General features: G+C 41.2%; 1 protein-coding gene and 1 long non-coding RNA gene across 12 annotated transcripts in view; one reads left to right on the top strand and one right to left on the bottom strand.

Moving 5' to 3' along the window:
* The window catches only part of LOC120371617, a 41593-nt gene extending 33691 nt beyond the window's left edge, over positions 1-7902 (top strand). Inside the window, exon 4 of the long non-coding RNA XR_005584496.1 lies at positions 7580-7902. This is a non-coding gene — a long non-coding RNA (uncharacterized LOC120371617). The remainder of the gene's footprint in view (positions 1-7579) is intronic.
* Positions 1-24286, bottom strand: part of TENM1 (teneurin transmembrane protein 1) — a 697978-nt gene that overhangs the window by 540262 nt on the left and 133430 nt on the right. The window lies entirely within an intron of this gene.

Genomic DNA, 24286 nt, shown 5'->3' with positions numbered 1-24286 from the left:
TATAGAAAGTTAAGTTTGTATTTAATATGGTCATGTCTGTGCAGAGTTACAAAAGCTCTCCTGACCCTTTATTTTTGGTACTATGAACTGCATGTGTAGCATTTGCTGAAAAGTTGTGTCAACAGTCCCAATACTAGGGATTACTAACCATGAGTCCTTGAGCACGTGACTAGTTTTAGGGAAGTCCAGTAAAGTCAACAGGCCTAAAAATGTGAATGAGGACTACTCACGTGAGAGAGGATTTGCAGGATCTGGCCCCTCCTTCTATCCAGTTGTGATGGTGGGGGTTTAATGTCATGTAAAGAATTTTAAGCTGGATAATAAGACCCCAATCCTAAAAACACTTATGCGCTTGCTTAGTGGTAAGCATATACTCGAGTAGTCAGTCTCATGCTTACAGCTAAGCACATGAATACTGTTTTCAGGATCAGGTCCTTGGTGGGTAAGAGGCAAAAAACAAGGAACATGAGAAACAGAGATGGAATGCAAGCCATATGAGAAAAGGCTGAAGGAACTTGGCATGTTTAGTTTGGAAAAGAGATTGAGGAGAGATATGATAGTGGTCTTCAAATACTTGAAAGGCTGCCATAAAAAAGATGGAGAAAAGTTGTTCTTTCTTGCAACAGATGAGAGGACAAGAGGCAATGGGCTCAAACTACAGCATAGCAGATTTAGATTAAATCTCAGAAAAAGTTCCTAACTGTAAGAACAGAGGAACAATGGAACAGACGCCTAGGGAGGTTGTGGAAGCTCCTTCACTGGAGGTTTTTAAAAGGAGCCTGGATAGCCATCTGTCTTGGATGGTTAGACAGAACAAACCTTACATGACTAGATGACCCTTGTGGTCACTTCTAACCCTATGATTCTATACACAAAATCAAATAATTTGAGTTTTCTATGAAGCGTCTGAGTGTAATACCAGTTTTGAGTAATTTTCTGTCTGTTCCATGAGTATTCAGTTTTGCACTTTCAAAAAAAAATCCCTTTTCATTTTTTGAGAGACATCTGTGTGCCTAGTCTTTCTTATATAATCCTAACTAAATCTGAATTTATTCAGTTTGGGATATGACATATTTTTTTTCCTATTTTCTCACACCTGCTTTGTATTTCAGCACACTTGACCTCAGGCCAGTCTTCCAACAGAAATGTTGCAAGAGGTGTTAAAGGACAAGATTATATTTTATCTAGTACTGTATCTCACTATAAATTTTCCTTGGTTGAATTTATGGTGGAAAAGAGAGTATGAGGCAGTACATAAAAATAGAGTAACAAGGTGATTTTGGCTTTTAAAATATACATAACTGGTTGTACCCAACACTTGACATATGAAAAAATTATCACCTGTTGAATGAAAATACATAAAGCCAGGTATTAAGTCCTACATTTACAAAGTTGAAGTCAATGGGGACTGTGGGTGTTCAGGACTTTAAAACTTTAAAATGTTGGCATATATGTTTAGAGAAGGGAAAGGATCAATTGTTGAACTGAAAGAATGTGTTAATAGACAGTGATAAATCAACTTTTCTTTCAGTTCACATCCTTGAATAAATTCAGGGAGCTTCTCCCCCACCCCCACCCCTGCCGGTTAGTTGGACCAGTTTACATACTCTGAAATATGAAAGGACTTCATTAATGATGAGTACCTAGGACTGCACAACTGTAGAATTAAAGAACAGATAATTTGTATAGAGATTTTCAGGGTTAAGCCTGCCTGGGAAAAAAAGATGTACAGAAATTCAATTAGACACTTAAGCTATTTAATTATAATCATTATTTCTAAACCATTAAGGCCCTGCAGCCCTGGTAGAACTCCCACCCCCAGCCAGTGCCCTTTACACTGATAAGTAGTCAGAGACAATTTCCCAGGCTTCCTAGCCAGATACCCAGTCAAAACATGCTGATTTGCAGAGGATAATGGAACTGGTTTTGCTATTTGCCTACTATTTACTAACCTTGTTAAAGAACAGGCCCACACTTGGGCCCTTTATCTAAAGGGGCCTCCTGCCTGCCCCTGCTAGGAGACTATTCCCACCTCAACACCCATGAGCTGGAGCACTGTTTTATTTGATAGGATTGAAAAAATGTAATGCTTCTTTTGATAAGTGTAATTTGTTTGATATTTGCACTGCTTTCTCTGCTGGGTTATTATAATATGATTGCAGGAAACTGGGTGGGTTTGTCTACTCTCATATTGGCAATATTTATATATGTAGGTTGACATTTTCAAAGTTCTCTATGGATTTTAGGCAGGTCATCCCTTAATATTAATGGCAGACATGTACAAACTCCTAGACTGCTTTGAAAATTTCAACCTCAAACTATAAATTAGACTGAAAAAAAAATCAGGGCAGGAACCATTAATGCAAACAACTAATATATCAGATGGTAATTTCAGCATGGCATCATAATAAAAATCCTATCCAGTATCAGACTTCAACTGGGAAACAGTAATCCATATGTCTCATATTGGTAATTTGACAGATGAAGGATTATTCCATGCAACAGGACTTTAGAAATACGTACCCAACACTAGAGGCTGATAGGCTAATTGTCTCTATGGGAATGAAGAACTGTCTGACTCATGGTCTGAGCGAGACAGTCATGACTGGTAAACCATTAGTAGGTGAAATACAGGAACCACACAGTGGCACCTTTGTGTTACTTGATTTTGTTTAATTCAGTTCAAGCAGAGCCCCAGAAGAACTACTCATATTCATAGTTAGGCTTTAATTTAGTTACTTTTTAAAGCTGTAGTCCATACACATTGTGTTGTATCCTTGAAAATGTGTGATCACATTTGCTGAGGGAGTTGTGAGGCCATAAGAGAAGGGGATGGCCCAAGATGAACTATACTAGTTCTGGATCTCTGTTCATGTTGCCCTGGGTTCTGCAGGTGCATCTAAATTCATGTGGCTCCCTATTTGTCTATCTGTCCAGATGCTTATATGGTTCTTATCACAATATCTGTTGACTCCAGCACATCCATCCTCCTCGGATGTTCTGTGAGCAGGCATCGTCACCCATCCACAAAGAAATGGTGCTGGTTTTGACCCCGAGTTGGGGAAGCATTAAGAAATGTTGATATCTAACCCTTTAACATTTATTGTAAATCTAATGGAGAGCAACAAAATAAGAGAGTCACTAACTGAACAAGAAAGTTCCATTAATCTCTTTAATTAGTTGCTTGCAAATCCATGCACACGTTAAAATAATACATATTTTTAAAACAAAGGATCAATGTACTTAGCAACATTAAAGACCTATTTAGGTCATTAGTGCCTGCCAATTCAGCATTATTCTTGTCAGTACATTTTCTAGTCTCCCTTTAAACCTCAATAATCTGTAAATCATGCAGGTTTTGTAACTGGGTGCTTAGCAGAAATCTTATTTGAAAATAATTAAAAGGAAAGGGAAAACACTAATAATCACTAAGCTGTATTATACTGAACTTTTTCAACTTTGCAGAATTGGTATGTGCACTTTTTCCTCTTTGCAGAATTGGTATGTGCACTTTTTCCTTAATGGTTCCTTAAGGCATTGGAAAAGTTGGTTACCACACTTTTTTTTTAAAAAAAAATACACATTTTGAGTACGACTGCCCATGTGAAATCCAATTTACTTCAGTTGGACTCTGTGTGGGTGCGGGAATCCATGCTACTGAATAGTATTGTAGGATTATGGCACATAAAAAAAATAGGATACTTTTATCATCATACTGGCACTCTGTAATAGAAATATGTGCACTCTGGGGTTCCTCGGCCATGGAATTTGCCACAGAATCCATCCCTTAGCAAAGAACTGTGCTCTCGGATCATAGCTTTCCTTAATTTATATATGTATATGGGGGGTGGGGATAAAAGATCTTAGCTATTATTATGGGGAAAGGTGCTAATAGCTGGAAAATTAGGGTTCACTGACTTATAAGCAGTCAGACATTTGTTAAGGAGATTGTGTGGGCTAAAGCACTCTCCGTTGGTGAAGCAGCTGTACCAAAAAGGGCTGCTGCCTAGGCTCATCTTCCAAGGCCATGTGGTCTGAGGTAAGGACGTTTGGACTTTGGGAGTTTCCAAAGTACAGCTCTTAGGGTATGGCTACACTGGCGAGTTGCAGCGCTGGAAAGCCTCCACCAGCGCTGCAATTAGTAAGTGGCCACACCTGCAGGGCACTTCCAGCGCTGCAACTCCCTGGCTGCAGCGCTGGCCGTACACCTCACTCAGCATGGGCAATAAGGATTCCAGCACTGGTGCTGCAGCGCTGATCATCAAGTGTGGTCACACACCAGCGCTGTGATTGGCCTCCAGGGTATAAGGATGTATCCCAGAATGCTTTTATAAATTACTCTCTTTGTTTTGTTATGCAGCCTCTCTTTGTTTTGTTATGAACGAGCTCCGATCGGAGCTCCGTTGCTTATCTAAAAAACAAACAGAGCTCCTGTTTGCTGTGATCATCTGTACCTGGCTGTAAACAATCAAATGAGAGGCAGGCAGGGAGGGAGTGAAACAGCGGGGAGTCGTGTTGGCTGCAGGCTGTTTGCAATTAAGAGTTAAGACTAAGGGGTCGGAAACATGTTCTGATTTTTCAATGCAGGAAGCTAAACACACAGTGTTGGCTCCAAAAATCCACTCTCTCTTTCCCCCCGCTCCCTGTCACACTAGACCCCACTCCACCCCCCTCTTTTGAAAAGCACGTTGTGGCCACTTGAATGCTGGGATAGCTGCCCATAATGCATCACTCCTAACAGCGCTGCAAATGTGGCCACACACCAGTGCTGGTAGCTGAGAGTGTGGCCACACACCAGCGCTGGCCCTGCACAGCTGGATGACCAGCGCTGCAAACTGTAAGTGTAGCCATACCCTTAGTCTCATGCACAGAGAGAGTGAACAATATACTCAGCAGTTAGATTGGAGAGAGAGTCCAAGAGCGACCAGGGTCAAGACAGTTGTTTTCTGGTGAAGAAATGGTGGTGCTTTAGCAGAGGTTTCTGCAAGAGGAATGGCCTATGTGTAGTTTGTGACGCCTTTGGTTCAAGGAAACAGCAGTAGTGTACATTTTGTAAATAGGCAAACTCCACTAAGAAGATAACCTGATTCTGTCAAAAGAACAGGAGGACTTGTGGCACCTTAGAGACTAACAAATTTATTTGAGCATAAGCTTTCGTGGGCTACAGCCCACTTCTTCGGTTGCACAGAATGGAACATATATTGAGGAGATATATATACACATACAGAGAGCATGAAAAGGTGGGAGTTGTCTTACCAACTCTGAGAGGCCAATTAAGTAAGAAAAAAGCTTTTGAAGTGATAATCAAGATAGCCCAGTACAGACAGTTTGATAAGAAGTGTGAGAATACTTACAAGGGGAGATAGATTCAATGTTTGTAATGGCTCAGCCATTCCCAGTCCCTATTCAAACCTAAGTTGACTGTATCTAGTTTGCATATCAATTCCAGCTCAGCAGTTTCTTATCAAGCTGTCTGTACTGGGCTATCTTGATTATCACTTCAAACCTTTTTTTCTTACTTAATTGGCCTCTCAGAGTTGCTAAGACAACTCCCACCTTTTCATGCTCTCTGTATGTGTGTATATATATCTCCTCAATATATGTTCCATTCTATGCATCCGAAGAAGTGGGCTGTAGCCCGCGAAAGCTTATGCTCAAATAAATTTGTTAGTCTCTAAGGTGCCACAAGTACTCCTGTTCTTTTCGAGGATACAAACTAACACGGCTGGTACTCTGAAACCTGATTCCATCACTAATTTCTCCTCCAATGGAAAATGACATGCAAGACCCCCAAGTCTGATACTGTCCAGCTAAGGTACAACACCTGTGGCAGAGAAGTGGGATGAAGCACGCACAGAAGGAAACCATGAGCTGCTGTTTCTATTGAACTGTGATAGAACATATAGGTGAGGCATTTGCAGAAATGAAAGCTGTCCAGAAAGAACTTAAACAGAGTTTCAAAACTTCTCAGAGGGGATTAAGAGAGGGCCCCCAAATCTGCCACTGATTAGTAAAGGTGCAACATTTTTTTAAAATGGAGAAAACCAAACATGAACCAAATGAAAGTGTTGCTTTCTTGAATCTGCAAACTGCCTGAAACAAAGAGCACTCAGAGGTGTGAAATTCCCTACTCTTCCCAATGTATATTGGCTCTGAAACTTAATGAGAAAAAATAAAATATTGTTAAATAGTTAACTCCTGAATATTTTAGCAAAAACCTTCTTGCTAATAAGTTTATCCACAGTTTGACAGAGTGACAGATGCTGGAGTGAGCAAAACTAGAGCAAGTGGTTTTTGTAAAAGATTCTGTCAGAGACCAGGCCATGGGCAATCAGGCCTAGTGGTTGGAGCAGGAGTCAGTAACCGGAAATAGGAGCTTGATGTCAGAGGCCAGAACCCAGGCTCAGAAGTCAGGAATCGGAGCGGAAGGTCAGAACTGAATCAGCTAGAGTCAGGGAAGGCAGGAGTAAGGCTGGGTCAGGACTGGAACAAGGCAGGAGTGCAACTGGCACATGGCAGGAGCAAAAGCTAACACAGCCGTGGGCAAATGCTTTGAGCAGCCAGCACCCTGCTGCTGCCCTTAAGAGCAGGACTGCTGATCCCCTCAGCCAAACAGGCAACTCAATTGTGGCCCAGCTGCGTTCATTAGACTGCCTGGGGGTTAAGCTAGCAGGTAAACAGGCTAGCTGTGGATCCTCACTCCTGACAAATTGCATGGATGGAATGGAACTAGAAATTCAGGTTCAAAGTTTCAGGTCGACTGTGTTCTTATCTAAAACAACTAGGGAAAGACAAGATGCATCTCCTAACAGCCATAACACTTCCCTGAGTGTTCAGAGGCAAAATGCCCCTTGCATCTTCCCAGGCGCTAAAAGCCACAGTGGTCCTTACTCAAGTACTAAAGCCTCTAGATCCAAATTGTCAGCTGGGCTTTATCCTTTATGAAAACAGTCATCAGCTCCATTTGTTAGAAAGTTTTGCTGACAAAGACCATTTGGCCACAGTGGACAGTGTATAAATCTATCATGACTTCAGCATGTCACATTACTTACAATCCTGAACTTTGTCTAGCTGTCAACAGGATTATCTGGAATTTAAACAGAAGGTCTAAAAACGTGAGGAATGAGTAAGAATAGTTTTGTTCAACTTCTGCCAGTACATGATCCTGAGACTCCTCCCCCTGCAGCCCCCCCCCCAATAAAATAGCATTTAAACAAAAAGCAGTAGTAGAACAGAGACTAATTAAAATAAGCAATAAATATAGTCTGATCAGAGGTTTATAGAACTGTGATATTCCTTGAAGTCCCTTTTGCTTTGCTTTAATTATCAGCCCATTTCTAGGATTCTTGTCACTTTGTGATTGTAAGGTGGCTTGAGATGAAAAGCACTGCATGAATGGTACATCCATTCATTCTCTCATATTTATAACCAACTTGTAGAATCAAAGATATATGTCCATTTCGAGGCTGTTACCTGTTATTGTATGCTGTGAAGTAGAAGGGTGCTTCTACTTTGAATGCTACAGGGTAACTTATTTTCCTGTTGTATCATCTAAAGCTATGATCTCCTTTTTATTCAGGACTCTGAAATCTATGCCAGGATGAGAGAGACCCCAAAAACACTCCACAATTTCATTTTGAGTGTACATCCACAGTCTCAGATTAGACTACTGGAGCATAAAGATTCCATGACACAGAAATAGTGTGTGGAGATAATCAGCTCTGTAACCAGGATTATGAACAAAGGGACTGGGGATTTTTTATTTAAATCTACAAAAAAGGTGGAATTCCCTTCTGTAATTCCTATATAGCTACTAATATCACCTCATATATTTTAGTTTTATTTCAACATTTTCTTTTAGTGGAGGGGAAAGAAAATAGTTTTTGTAAATACCCATTTTCATCTACAACCATCTCTATTGTGATTTGTTCATGTCTTTTATTTTAATCAGCTCTAACAATTAAGAATCTTTTTCTGTGTTGCAGAACAGATAATGGATATGGAATAAGCAACAGAATAAATAAAGTTTGCTTTCCAAAGTATGTGGCAAATGCTCTTCTTGAACACATGTGGTTTCCACTGACTCCTATAGGAGCTATACATGGGCATCAGGGTTCAAAATTTGACCCCATAAGTGTAGATGGACCACTTTTACCCACCACTAAAGCATATTGTATCTGGACTGAAAAGCAGAAAATACTTTACAGCTCTACTACATATCAGTTTGGAGAAGAAAATGGACCATGTTCCTATATAAGATGGAAAATGCAGATGGAACTTAGGTAGAATGTAGTCAAATATATTGGAATTTGGCAAACATACCTAGTCTAACATCTCTTCTCGTCTTAAAAGTTTCAAGGGAATTTTTATTGACCAGACTTCCCTAAAGATAATAAGAATACACTGACCCATCCTAAAGATAAGTTCAGGATGACAGCATGATGGATAGGGATGTTTTGATCGAACCAACATGTACAAGGTAATAGGTGGTAACAACCCATGTCAGGGGGCAGTAGCTAACTATGTCAGAAGGACAATATGTAACTTGTTTGTATCATTTGTATACAATGAAGTCTCAGAGGGAGTGTCTTTGGCTGGCCTAGGGGACGTTGGAAAGTCCTGCCACTAACTGAGCTAGTCCACTGCAACGGGCATACATGTGTTAGTGTACCAGTACCCAGGGGTGGGCAAACTTTTTGGCCTGAGGGCCGCATTGGGTTTCATAAATTATATGGAGGGCTGGTTAGGGGAGGGGTCGTGGCCCAGCCCCAACCTCTTATCTGCCACCCCTCCCCTGGGACTCCTGCCCCATCCAACCCACTCTGTTCCCTGACAACCCCTCTAGGACCCCTGCCCCATCCACACCCCCCCGCTCCCTGTCCCCTGACTGCCCACTGCTGCCCCATCCAACCCCCACTCCTTCCTGAGTGCCCCCCCAGGACTCCTGCCCCCATTCAACCCCTTGTTTCCCCCCGACCACCATCCACATCCCCGCCCCCTGACCACCACCCTGAACTCCCCTGCCCTCTATCCAACCCCCCTGCTCCTTGCCCCCTTACTGTGCTGCCTGGAGCACCAGGGGCTGGCAGCGCAGCTGTAGCCATGCTGCCGCCGCCACCACCACGCAGCACAGAGACCGGGTCAGGCCAGCTCTGCAGCTGTGCTGCCCCAGGAGCTCACAGCCCCGCCACCCAGAGCACTGCACTGGTGGTGGAGCGAGGGAGCAAGCTGAGGCTGCCGGGGAGGGGGGACAGCAAGGGAGGGGCTGGGGGCTAGCCTCCTGGGCCAGGAGCTCAGGGGCCAGAGAGGATGGTCCCTCAGGCTGGATGTGGCCCACGGGCCATAGTTTGCCCACCCCTGCTGTAACCATTGAGCCAGGGTATTAGGCATTGTTGACAATAAATCTGATCAAGTGCTTTCGCTATGAACCGAGTCTGTGGATTTATTGTGCAGTTCAAAGTCTGCTGTCTCGACTATCTGCGCAGAGCTGGGGCAGCATATGGAGTGAACACACACCCACACACACGCGCAACCAAATATCTGACGACACAGACCATCTATCTTTACTCCCATATGAACTGGGTTCATTCCACTGGTTCCTGAAAGAGTCCTCCTTACCCCCTGACGCAGTCCAGGGTAACTGAGCTACTTGCTGGATTTTATGAAACACAACTGATCATCACGCTATTTTCTGATCACTGGTTTCACAGCATCACCTGGAGGCTGCTGATCAGTCACAGATGCGGGGGAGGGGTAAGCTCAATTCCCTTAAAGATCCATCCCACCCTGTGTCATAAATACTACTTCATGTATTATGTTGGGTTTTCTTTGGATCACTTACCACTGACTAGGTCCAAGTATGCTTAGCTTGTGCGATTAGATGAGATCATAGGCCAGAGTGCAAATCTGCAGGTTATCTATTCAAATTTGTCGAATTGGGCTCATTGTTTGCAAAAGAAAACTTTCTGTTCCCTGTTCCATACCCATTATGTGTTTTGCAAATAGCAAAATGTTACTAATGATAACATGAGTACACTACTTTTAAATGGATCATTTAGTTTTTAATTTGAAATTGATTCATCCCTAAGATTTTAGGTCACAGCAGCAAAATGAAGTTACACTTTACTACCGATTCAGTCTAGATAACCGTTTCCCTCAAGTCTGCGTGTTCTAGTTACACTTTCTTTTGTCACCACTAGGTAGCTGAGAAGGTCTGAAATACAAGATACAGTCACAATATGTTTTTATGGATGAAATTTCTCGTCATCTAGTAATTGTGTATTTCATGAAAATACAAACAAAATATATGTGGAATATCATTAAATGTTTATGGAGTGTTTTACATAGACACAATTTTAAATGAGCACAGTAGTCATAAGTCATACTAAGACCACCGTTAGGGGAATACTCTACATTTTGTACACATGCAGAATTACCAGTGATCTCTCTAGGACTTAGAACAAGCATTGACTATGGCCCTTAGATTTGGCAATCTGTATAGAAAAATAAGGTTTAACTTGGAACTTATCTGTTTCTGACAAGAGGATGATGGATAGAGCCACTTTATTTACCCTGGCAGAAATATCTTTGTTGATGTGCTTTGTTTTTGGTGAAAGAAAGGAACAGTGATCATCTAGTTTTCTAAATGTGAAGTGAAATATTTCATTTTACACTGGAATGTATAATTTCATAGATTATGAGTTTGGTTTAACGGTTTGCAAAACCGATCTTTTAGTCTTCAGCATTTCAATGATTTATGGTCTTGTCAGAGATTTTTTTAATATGCATTATGTGCACAGATGTTTCTGCATTTGTGATGCGTTGTAAAAATTCACAGTGGTCAATAGCCCTCAAATGTTTTTCATGTCATATCTGTGGCAGGGAAGTTGGTTGATTGCATATTAGGGCTGCAGTGCACAACAGGTGGGGGATACTTGTCAAGAACACTTAAAGGTCTTCGTTTTTAAATCACTGCCTGCAAAGCACACCTGTGCTTCTATATTTGTCTAAAAGCAAACAATTATTTTACATAAAATCAGAAAAGAGAAAATGCACTTAGCAACATTCCTACTCTCAGGCTTTTTCAATAATAATACATATACACACACCTCTCATAACTAAGGCTAAGATTTTGTCATGGATATTTTTGGTAAAAGTCATGGACAGCTCATGGGCAATAAAGAAAAAGTCATGGAAGCCCATGACCTGTCCCTGATTTTTACTAAAAATATCCATGATAAAAATGCTGGGTGGCTGGGAGCTCCAGCCGTGCCCCACCTGTGGCTGGGAGCTGCAGGGTCTCCCTGCCCTCTGTGGTGCGGGGAGCCTTGGAATTCTCCCTGCGACCAGTGGTGGCCGGTGGGGAGCCATGCAGATCCCTCTGCTGCCGCTGGTGGCCAGGGAGTCATGGGGCTTCCCCCACTGCTGCCAGCGGCCAGGGAGGTACAGGGGTCCCCCCTGCCACCCACAGTGGCTGGGGGGGGACCCCCACCCATGGCAGCTGGGAGTTTGGGGCACTGCTGCCTTAGGCAGCTGGGGTACCTCACAGCTTCCTGACACTGCAGGAGACTGCGGGACCGTGCAGATCCCAGCTGCCAGGTTTAAAGTCACAGAGGTCTTTGGAAGTCACAGATTGTGACTTTAGTCATGTGACCTCCATGACTAAATTGTAGCATTATTCATAACTAACTTTGGGCTACACTGTCCCATCCCTATGGAAATAACCCATGCTGGAAACTGGAATCCTCTCAACGGCCCCCCTTGAAGGGTTTCCAAGTCTTTGCTCCTCTACGAAAAGTTTTGCCTCTACAGAGCGAGCAGGCTGGCTTTGTTCTCCGAAGTTGGTGAATCCCTCAAGATTCTTGAAGGTCCCACAGCATGGTTCCAACAAAATGGTGGTAGTGGTGGTAGGGGCTCCCTCTCAGCTAGTTTTAAAGAAACCCTGGGTTCCTATAGCCTGGGTGGGGGAGACACACATTCATTCTGCTTATTATAAAAATAGTATTAACATGGGCAGGGAACCAAATGCCTTTCATGTCTCTTCATACAGAGACCTCCAGCCTAACAAATACACTCTCCCAGGGCCTGGATGAAGTCAGAGAGCAAAGCATTCAAAGCTTCTATACTCTGAGACAGCACCCACTGGATCCGAGAATCCTCTCTCCATGGATGGAAGGGATGATGCGGCCTTTTTTTCCTTATTTTTAATCAGATTTAACCCTTCCATTCCATTTTGCACCCTCCTCAAAAGGGCAGCCTCCTCTTTTATTTTATTATTTGTTTATATGTATTTTTTCCTGCTGTGATCATACTATGCCCATGAAGGGAGGCAGAGAAATGTTGTATTGCACTGTTAATGTAACAGAAGTGGAGTAGCACTGCTGGCAGTTTTGTGTCCATAATGCAGTCATCTCAGTATCGACTGGGAATTAGTATCTTTTTGCTTATTTCCTTTATATGATTTTTTCAGTCAGCCTTCAGTTTTGTTTTGACAGACTTATTTTCAATCTAACTGAGCTCACTGAATTGCAAAGGGAATTAAGCATTACAGTACTCCCACATAGGAAGGTTCTTCCAAACAGACCACCTCTCCCAACATGAACCATATTCATTGAACAACAGCAATACATTAAAGCAACAATATACTATTGTAAAACTATTATGCCAAATACAGCCTACATTGCATCATGGGTGAGGTCTCAATTAAATCAGCCTCAGGTTAGAAAAATAACCAGAGACAACATAGTGCTATGGAATGGCTGGTAAAGACAGTCACATTCTACATCTAAAAAGCTATATATTACTGTAATTCTGTTTGATAACATAGATGACAGGAGTCAAGGAACAAAATAAATTTTCACCCTAATCCCTTCCCAATAAATAGTCTTGATGTTTCTAACACAGTAATGTTAAAAGGACAGAAGCAGAAGATAACACTGGCCTAGATCATGATCTGCTAACTAGGTGAGGTTGTGAGAGAGGAAAATGTTGTGAAGTTTCTCTTTGTAGAATTTCCTTCAGATTCTGCGATGAGAGATAGGGTGTATAGTTTCTTCCCTAGCAAAGAAGCAACAGCAGATCTGAGCCTCAAGCTCAGATCAGGGATCTGCTGAACATAAAGTACCATCTATGTGTATTTCCTGTGCCTCTGCACTGGCTCCAGAGCCCCCTACACCTCTTTCTAGGTTCTCGGCAGTGCAACGCCAAAGAATCATAGCCAAGTCCAAGTATACATAGATTGTCTGCTTGTCTCTAAGGTATGGGCAACTTGCTCCATGGATGGCAGCCATACCTGGCCTGATAGCTTTGTAATTCGTCATCTGCATTAACAATGCTCCACAATAAGAGTCAGCATTACTGCTTCATCAATGATTTCTAGGACTAACCATCAGTAACCTGGGTAAGGGGAAATAATTTTGTAAAGGAACTATCTGGTTCTGTATTTTGCATTTCTGACATTGTGCCTCAGCTTACAGACTATTTTTTATGAAAAGAAAAGCAATAAACTTAGCTGGAAAAAAATAGTCAAGTCTTAAAAACATATGATGAGTAGTCAAAAGTATGGAAACAGATTTCAGTGTAACAAGAATATGAGCAAATCCTCATATGGTAAGATGAGCAATCATGACCAAAACAAGATTTAGGCTTAATATAGCACAGAGTACTAAACAGCTCTGCTTTAAAAAAATAACTTCACTGTATATTTGATTTGCATAGCAGGAGTGATGGATACATCTTCTGAAAAACCAGCTAGTGGACTACTGAAACAGACGACACTCTCTACCAAGTTAATCCCACAGGTTATAGATGATAACAGAGAGTTTGCATCCTCTTGTGTTCTAAACAAAACTGTGCATTACAGAACATGGACAGTAATGTATTTTATGAATTTTACTTTTAATTCAGATATACACAAGCATATCACTGAGCCACGGCTCAGCAGAAATAAAGCAGATTCTGAAGAAAAGAGATAAACAGTTATATATTTGGATTATTACTTTTTGTAGGCATCTGGGCTGTGAGTGATTTATACTAGCATAACTCAGGACATTTCAAAACTCTCTGAAGTACCTATCCAAGCATGCCAGGGGATAAAAGGCAGTGTGGTCTAATGGAATGATCACAGGATTTGGGAGCTAGGCAGTTCTGACTTGCTGTGCAACCTTGGACAAGTTATTCAATGTCTGTCTCCATTTTCCTCATGTGAAAGGGAATAACGACTACACGATTACTACAAAGGGGGCTGCAAATGAGTTAGCCTTTGTAAAGTTTTATATAAATGCTAAGTATTCTTCTTCATTATACATATGAAAATATACCTATGCCATATCATTATGCTTACTGGTAACACTGAAAGTAAGATAGTATGGGAAAGATTTTTAAACAAAAGACTATTCCTATATTTGGAATTTACCACCCTATCAAATTACTATTTGTTTCACTGATAAAATATTTAATATATTGAAGAAACTAAATTAATTGTAATATAATATAAAGGGAAACAGAGCAACAGTACCTGTCTGATAGCCCGTCTCCCTTAGAAGAATTTGACATAAATTTGCTGTACTTTTTCCAGAACTATTTTCTCACAGGAGAAGGAAGGGAAGCAAAAATCTTATTACAAAGAATATTTTCTCACCAGAGCCTGCTCTTACTATTATTTTGGAAGCATTCACTGCTCCTTCAAAAGAGTCAAATTGGATCCATTTCTAGACAGGGATCAATTCTGATATTTGTTCTTTATATATTGCATTTTTGTCCAGTCCAGTATTGTCCATTTGGCTAAGAGCATTAGAGGAGGTGGTAAAGTCCTCTGAAATATCAGTGTACAACCTATTACTAGAGACCAATAGATTCACCAGTGTGCGCTGATCTGTTGTGGCAATCTATATTATCTGATAAGAAGCCTGTGCTGTTGGTCCCCCTTTATATCAGCTTCTAGTTAACTCATTTAACTATAGAGCCAAAAATGTTAATTTGTTCAAAAATCATCTTACCAGATGTTCCTACACTAGTCAAGAACATAAAAAATGGCTAACCCAGTATTTGGTCTGTATATTGCACGATTATTTTGTATCATGATCTGATACAAGACAATGAGAATTGCTAAAATATACATTATGGGCCCTAGCCTGCTCAGTTGTGCAAGACAAGGAGACCGAACCCTTACCTTGCACCAGGCCAGCCACAGTCACACTCTCTGTACACTCACGGGTTCAAAGCAGGTGTTCTAGGAGGCCCTGTGGAAGAGGGCACACCAGACAGCAGAACTGGCTGGCCCAGCCAACCAAGGCAGCGGATATTGCACTCCTTATGTAGCAGAGGAGGATCCTTATGTATCACAGGGCCTCCCAGTGTTCCTGCTGAAGTAGTATGGGTCTGCACTGTCCCCACTGCAGGGCTCTTGCTAAAAGCCACAGCATAGAAGTTGCTCTTTGCAAAGGCATTTTGACATTTGGTCATTTGAGAGGTGTCTCTGTTACTACAATGGGCCATTTACTCTAACACTGTCAAGTCAACAATGCTAAAGACCCCAGCAAAACTACACAGCTACTGTGGGACTGTAGGTCTCACCCTCTCACTCCCAAATATGAACCTTGGGAAAACATGCTCAAAAGTGAGTTGTGCAGAAGATGCTATACCTAAAATGATAGGAGGAGGAGGAGCAATAAATTGTAGAGGATATTTTTTTGAATAGACAAATTCCTAAGCTCTCCTTTCCTGTTCTGCTGAAGCACAAAGTTGAAATTGGGAAATTGACATATAGCACTTTTGGAATTTGTAAATAAATGACTCTGGGAATGTATATATATGTTGTAAGTGACAGACTTTCTGTCCAATCATGCAATTTTTTTTTAAATGTAGCATTAATGTCATTTAAAATGCCATCATTATAATTATGAAGAGAGTCCTAAGGGAGATTTAAAAATATATATTTATCTTTTATTTATACATGCCACAAGTTGTTTTATATTAAATGAGGCTTAGACTAATTAGGCTGTTTGCCAGTAGCAAACCGAAAAGAACATCTGGACACGTGCAGCAAATTCACCTCTAGGAAATCAATCTGCTGTTCATGAGATTTAGGGCATGTGTACACTACAACCCTAAGTCGACCTATTCCCCCCAGGAGCAGGGGGCACCACCCGGACTTCTCGCCTCCCTGCTCCCAGCCAGGAGCAGGGGGGGTAGCCTCCCAGGCTTCTTGGCTCCCTGTGCAGCAGCCCGGCTGGGAGTGGGGAGCCAGGGGCAGCCAGGCTATAGCTGCCCAGCTTTCTTTTCAATTTCCCAGCTCCAGCATGGAGCCATGAAATTGACAAACCAGCCAACAGCCTTGCCCTAACTACACCAACATAAACATTATGCCTCTGGTGGAGGTGGAGTTATTATGTCGGTGTAGTTGGGCACTTATATTGGCAGAACAAGGCTGCAGAATGTACACTGACATAATTAGGTCGATGTAAGCTGCATTAATATTGGCCTAACTGTGTAGTGTACACAAGGCCTTAGTTTGCACTCTTGAGCTCTAAAAAGACAAATATTTCTACACTTGTAACTCTTCAAGCACACCTGTCGTTCCACCTCCAAAGCATCACATTATAATTTAGCCTGATTTCCACCATGGATAAAAGACTCTTCCCCATTGGTGACCCACATTATTAGCTGCTGCTGATGTTCATAAATCACAATTAATGGCAGAGAGTGAGATTGGAAAAGAGTTTCACTCTCTGGAGTTCAATGTATCCTTTGGAAATAACATAATACATAAACTGAGTAGCCTTGGTATAACACCATTGAGGTCAATGGTGTTAAAAAGGCATTGATGTTACACTAGGATTTTCGGCCATTATGACTTGCCACTAGGACTCAAGCCAGTTGCATCTAAGCTGAAACACTCTAATGTTAGCCTGTCTCAGTCTGATTTTACTTATAGTCTGATTCTTTTCTACATTTTGAGGGTCAAAAATGGGAACAAAAATAATCATTTATGAAACTGGGATTTTACCTCAGTGTAACTTCCGCATGATTTACAGTTTGCAGTTCAACAGACAAATAAGTGACATGCCACCATGTGAAAGCTTAAGATACACTGTAATAAACATCACATTGTGAGTACTGCTAAGACGGAAGAATAAAACGCAATCAGGATTTAAATGTGGCTAAAATAATAGCTCCTTGGATTCAAGCTCATTCATTAGTGCCAGAGATAGTTGCACAGTGCGCTTCTCTGGTCATCAATATTTTTTTTAATGGAACACTTTGTACCAATAGTAATCAAAGAAGAATAAACTAGACAGACAGAGAATATCCTATTCTATAAAATTAGCATGACTAAAGTTAAAGTGTTTTAGCAACCTATAACATTCACTAAAATCTGTATGGTTTGGTATAAAATACACATACAATGGTCAAATTTAAAGGCTTTCCAATTTTGCCTCTGATAGATAAAGTATTTTCAGTATAGGAGTCCCTATACTTAGTATAGGGCAGTGTTTTCTAAAATGTGGGGCATGCCCATGGGACTAACCTGAGGGGCACAGACAGGACCAGTGAATAGTTTTCCACAGTCTATTCTGCCTCTAAGAGATAGTAAGTCTAACTGTTATGGTTGTGAAAATACCTTGAAAATGTGACCTAACTGATGTAACAATGTCTGCCTGAGTTTGCTGAGAGCCTGAAACAATAGTTTTCAGATGTGAACTGCACTATTCATTTCAATGGAGTTAACTTTGTGTCAGTGATGTTTAAATGGTAACATTGTTAACTATTTCAGTGTATTTAACACCACATCACAGAACTAATGGGGGACAATGGGAGTGCAGCATTTGAAAGTTTGAAAATATGGGTATAAAGAAAACTACAAAGACTGAAGTAACATAGTAGTATCTAAGGCAAGTCACACGAATTAAGCATGACCACTGTTCTCTACTATATGTTCTGTTTTATAGGAAATGTGAGTCCTCCTTAAAAATGCCTCAGGTACATGGAGCACAGTTTTAGGGTCACTATAGAAGTGGGAAGTTTCCTATTCCTCCAAATCACTTGACAGAAGCTGTTGGTCAATGTTCATTATCCAGATTTCTCCTATTTCCAAAAATGCTTTGTAACAAATAAAAATGAATGGGAGAAAGGATTGTTATGTGGTTAAGACTGGGACTCAAGTGATCTGGGATCACCTTCTAGGTCTGTCACAGAATTACAGTGTGGCCTTGAGGAAGACTCTAAATCTCTCCATGCCTCAGTTTCGTAGCTGAGAACTGGGCATAGTTTTTTTCTAATTCAGCGGAATGAGGTGAAGATACATTTATTAATGTTTGTGTGATGCTCAGGTACTATGGCAATGGGGGCAGTGTAAGTATGTGGATAACCCCTAATCTTGTAGCATTTTAAAATCACATGCAGCTTTCACGTCATGCATGTTTCTCATTGGCAGCAACTACTTATGCTGTGAGCAGAAAAATGATACTTCAGGATGAATGCCACAGCAACAATTACAACTAAGAGCTTTAGGGGTTTGGATCTAGCTTTGTCGTCTTTATAAGCAGCTGACTTTGAAGACAGCCCCCTTCCAGTTTACACTATACAAATAATTAGCCAGGCACAGTAATAGGTTACGCAACATACAAACATGGCACACCATGAGCTGCAAAACTGTAGCCCTAACAATCCATAAATCACAGCAGTGTGAATCGCTTTCTTCTGTTCATTATCTTCCCAATCCCTGAAAGAATATCTTAAACATTACGATTGTAATTATACTCGATAGTGATTTTATAAGGCATGTATGATTCCTTGCACCAGGTGACTTTTTCCCTCTTTCAGTAGCATGCCTTTCTCCAGCATAAACTATTTGATGTAGGTAAGTATTCAATAGTAGGCAATTCCAATAATAAACAGCAATTGTCCCCCAATGCTTGGCAAAGCTGCTTCATTAATGACAGGTCTTACTTCATACCTATATTTTCCCCTGCCAGTACATTTTATATGTATTTCCTCCTCATTGTTTATTGCTTGAAATGAATGCAGTTTGCCTCAGACTAAAGATTTTGACCCACTGTATCCTTATACTATTTCTACGTTTTCCCTAGGATTAGTCTGCCCAAATAGGGTGTTAACATCTTCTGTTAACGCTGTCATCGTTATAGCTTCATTCTTTTTATTCTCATGATTATGTATTCCGAAGCCTGCCAACAGATTGATAGCTATGAAATGACAAATTGGAGGTAATCTCTTCAAGACAATGTTCAAGGTCATCTCATATTTACAACAAATCAGAGTATTTTGTGTGGAAATTCTAGCAGGCAAGAACACCTCTTCCTTGGGCCAAATTGCCTTTTAGTAATTTTCTCATCACCTCTCACAAAGCAATCCCCCCAGAATGTAAAGTGTACTGTACCAAATCAATAGACACACGTCAGTTGTTGTAAAGAAAGGGACTGACTGTATTAGTTGCTGTGTAGGGGTTTTGTTGTCTGACTTTCATTGGGAAAAAGTGGTGTATGTGTGTGTGTTCATTTGCTACACATTACCGTCATAAACCTGACAAGAGGTTCATACGCTCACGATGGTGAGGAAAGGAGAATTATTATTATTATTTATTGTTTGGATTAGCATCGCATTCTAGGAGCTCTAGTCACAGACCAGGACCCTGTTGTGCTAGGTGCTGTAAAAGCACAAACCAAAATGATGGGCCCTGCCCCAAAGAGCTTACAAGAGATAACAGATGGGTATAGACTGACGGACATGGGAGTACAAGGAAACAATGAGACAGTATTGGTCAGGCTGTGAGCTTAGCACACCAGCAGCCTAACTGTGTCAAGTTTTTTGCATGGCAAAGACGAGTTTTAAGGAGGGATTTGAAAGAGGATAACAAGTCAGTTTTGCAGATTTTTACAGGGCAGCATGGGAAAAAGCACAAAAGTGCTTGTTTGAAAATGTAGGTGACGGAGGATGGCATCACGGGCTGATCAGAGGTGGAAGCTGACAACTCAGCAGCAAATGAGGGATGTAGGGCAGAGCTGGGCCTTGATAGTGAAGACAAGTAGCTGCTGTTAGATACAGTAGAGAAGTGGGAGCCAGTGGAGGGATTCAAGAGAGGGGTGACACGGTCAAAGAGATGGGCTAGGGAAATAATCTTTGCAGCAGCATTCTGTGCAGACACGAGTGGGGCAAAACTGCACTTGTCAAGGCCACGGAAAAGGATGTTGCTGTAATCGAGACATCAGATGATATATCGCTCTTCAAGGTGTTACTTGGATCAGAAAGGGAGGTTGAGTTATTGCCAATGGAGAAATGAAATAATTAGTTTGGACACTTCTGATGTTTTCACACAAACACCAAAGGCAGCCAGTGTAAGCTCTTCACGAACAGCACTGGGGAGCTCTAAATATTAGAATCAATAGAAACTATTGTGCACTCTGCTTTTCTGCCTCAGAGAGGAAAAATGCCTAGCCATTCATTACTTTCAACAGTTTGCAACAACAATTTCAAGAGCTCCTTAGAAAGAAAAAGTTAGCCATTTTCTCCTCCCCAGAGCTAGCATGCAGTGGCGAGTCATCCTGCTTATTAATAATAACCAATATAAACCCTACAAAGGCCTTTTGTTTTAGAGAGTATGTTCCCCATCTTGATAATGGAGACCCATTGCGCAATAACAGTACTTTGTTCTGATACAGAGCCTTTCAAGTGGGGATCTTGGAGTGTTTCACAAAGCTGAAAAAGTATTAACCACTCCATTTTATTGCCAGGGGAAAGTGTTCACAGCGGTTAAGTGACTTGTTGAAGGTCTACGAATAGAACTCCTGAGCCCCAGTCCTCGTCCTTGATGTAATCACTAGACTGTGCTACCTCCTTATCAGGATAATGCTGAATGTTTTTATATATAATCTTTAAAAAAACAAGAACATTGTGTCTCCATTGTAAACTCCTCAGGATATGGACCCTCTTTTGTGCCTGTTTGTGTGGCTGAAATACAGAGGCCCATTGGGGCCAGCTGGCAAAGGGCTCACTGTTCAACCCCCCTCAGACCAGACAAACTCACTACACCTAACACAGCACATTCAAGATATTTATCCATAAGGAGTAGCATTTAATGAAAGCTTGTAATCTATCAATACTAATCATTGTGAGATGTGTGTCTGGGTAATATTTAAGCAATAACGTAGCTACCATATAACCTCAGCTATCCATATAGCATAGGGAACATCAATTTTATTTGGATAATCGGAAGTACAAGAGCCGTTCAGCTGTTCAGAAGTGGGGTGGCCTCCCCCACAGCCCGGGGCTTGTCCTCCTTTTCCCCCTCCCATGACAGTGAGATGGCAGAGGGTGACACCTGATCCTTGTAGGTGCAAGATGCCAGGGGAGGTTGCAGTTCTGGCCAGGCAGAGCAGAGTCTCTTCTCTGCCCCACCAGGATTGCAGTCTCCCCCCACCCCACTGCCTCACCTTCAGCCTGCAGGGATTGGGTATCAGCCCTGCAGCAGCGCAGGAAAACCTCTGCAGCTCTGCTGTCACTGCCCTACTCACTCACTTTCACGACAGGGGGGCTGCAGAGGGCTCGCTGCGCTGCCACAAGAACCATTCAGCAGTGAAGCAGGGGGCTTGTCGTCCTCCTCCTCTTCCTCGTTGAAATCCTGAACCTCCACGGTTATCCAAATGCCTTCCTTGCACCCCTGCATGAGATACAGCATGTATCTCAAGTTGGGGGACAAGGAAGGGATTTGGATAATGGTTGAGGTTTGGATAAGAGGGTTTCAGATGCTTGGGAGTATATTGTATATTGAAAATTATGTCCTTGAATCTTGGAGTAAAAGTGACTTGCCAGGAATCATCTGTCCTGGTGATGGCCCACTGAAGCAGGGAAGTGTTGTCACCCAACCTTGGCTAGCCAATTATAATGTATTGCTCAATTGTCCACCATTGTAACAATGCAAAACGTCAATGGTAAACCATCAAAGATAAACCACGATATGACAGCAAAGACACTGTTCTGTCTGTAAATAAAGACAAAAGACTGATTCAATGTATCAGAGGGTGGAGAAAGACACTGCATCCATACACTGAGGAGTTACCTTGATGAGCAGGGTGCTTCATGGAAGATTGGACCCTGGCTCCTTGGGGCTAGCAAACACTGCAAAAGACTAAACTTTGGGGTGAGAATCTTTATTAGGTAGGTAAGCTAACTATTGATAAATATAGGCCCATTTTATTATTTTGTTTTGTAGGTAACCATTTGTTTCCATTACTCTCACTGATTTCTATTTCAATCTCTCTTCTTTCTTAAATAAATGTGTTTGTTTTGCTTGAATTGAATTTGAGTGCTGTGTGAGATATAGGAGTGGTGGTCTAAGGTAAAACTGGAATATACTGTTCCTTTAGGCACAGAGGATCCAGGATTGCTTTGGGTATCCAGTAACCAGGTGCTGGATTCCACAGGGGGACACTTTGAAGGGAATGGGGGACTGGGGTGAATCTATTGCCAACTATCAGGGCTGGTGTAGCCCAGAGGATAGCGCCAGAGGGTCTGACAGGCTGACTGTGTTAGGGATTTAACACTCACTGGTATGGGCAAACCCCCTCCCACTGGAGGCAGAGGGCAACAAGGTGATTGGGAAATGTCACAATAGCATCTAGCACAAAAGGGTTTCTAGGCACCACCACAGTACAAATAAATAATAATAATAAAGTCAGAACTAGAGCAGATACAGTACTCACCAGCCAAAGTAACAAACTAGATACAATTAGTGTATATGCTATGTAGTAGCACAGCAGCTGGTGGTTTTTGCTCATACCATGAGCATTCCTGCCAAGCTCTAAGATTATCTCTAATTAAGAAACATTTCTTTTTAAATTAAAAGATTCCCATGGTCACATTATTCACCTATTTTAGTTTGCTCTGTAAACAAAAGAAGCTGGTAGATTGGAACCATCCATCTTTTACTTAAACAAAAAGACACAAGGTGTGTGTTAAAGTGAGATAACGCATGCCCCAGTGGCCTTAAATGATCCAAGAAAAGTACTATCTTACAGCACCACATGCTTGAAAGTGTCTTGTTTTGATAATGAAATGCCATGAAAGTTAATTTTGTTTGATAAAAGCTGTCTTCATCCACAAATTAAGAATCTTTTTCATGATTCAAAAGTAAAATATGCTACCTTCCTGGTAGTCTGAAATATAGCAGAGTAATACACCCTCAAACTTGAACTTATTCCATATAAACTCACTGCAGCGTACCTATTTAAAGTAATAATGCTCAGCATTAATGTAATAATGCTCTCTGTATTTTAATGTGTATCGTCCAAGATCATCCTACACCATTAGGGTGTGACCAAAATTCAATCACTGCTTTTAAAACTTCTAGTAAAAATTCCAGTGGGATATTTATATACTGCTCCTTTACTAGTAACTTTGTAAAAATTATGAACCTTTTTTTATAGGCCCATACAGATTTTTATCATCAAGACAAAATTTGTATTTTTGTTACACTTCTCATTAGTTGGAGAACTAGAGCATAAAACAGACTGAAGGATGCTGACACTGTTTGCAACTCTTCTGGGGTTTCGGTTTGTGTGAATACTCAAGTGTTCTAGTTTTATCAGCACAAATGTTCACCAAAAGTTAATTTCAGATGTGCAAGCATGTTATCTGTGGAAAACAAAATTTTAAATGAAAGAAATTAGAATTAATCAAAGAAATTTCATGTCGTAAGTGCTTGTCCACTCATGATCGGATAACAGAAGCAATGGCATGTTCTTTCTCTGGCAATCATAACAAAAATGAAAAGCCACTAATCACTGAGAGACAACCTACATGGTTATATGGCTGGATGATGCTGTAGTGTTTGCAGAGGAAGTCAGCAGTTGTGACAACACATGGATTGTAGAATTTAAATACTAAAGTTTCAATCCTCCCCTCTACTTATCCTGAAAGAGGCAACTAATTAAGGCAGACAAGTGGTATATAAACTTCATAGCATTATCCTCTGTTCCTCCCTACTTTGCCCCAGACTAGTGGTTAGAGCATAGGACTAGAAGATGTGGGTTCTAATCCAATTTCTCCACTGGTTCACTATATGACTTTGTGTAAGTCATTTAACCTCATTGATCTATAAAACTGAGATAAAGTTTTACCTTTGTGAAATGTTTTGCTTCCACTAAAATAAAAGACTCCTACCTAATGTTTTCATAAGCAAGGGTCCTTTTAGGTCTATGGAGATTCAAGACAGGCCAGCTTTACCTTCTGTGTATCAAGCAAGAAAATATAGTTTGAGAGAGAAAGGGAAAAA

The sequence above is a fragment of the Mauremys reevesii genome, linkage group 9 (assembly GCF_016161935.1).
Source record: "Mauremys reevesii isolate NIE-2019 linkage group 9, ASM1616193v1, whole genome shotgun sequence".
NCBI classification, from domain to species: Eukaryota; Metazoa; Chordata; order Testudines; family Geoemydidae; genus Mauremys; species Mauremys reevesii.
Note: the sequence above shows the minus strand (reverse complement) of the source record. Positions and strands in the feature narration are given on the sequence as shown.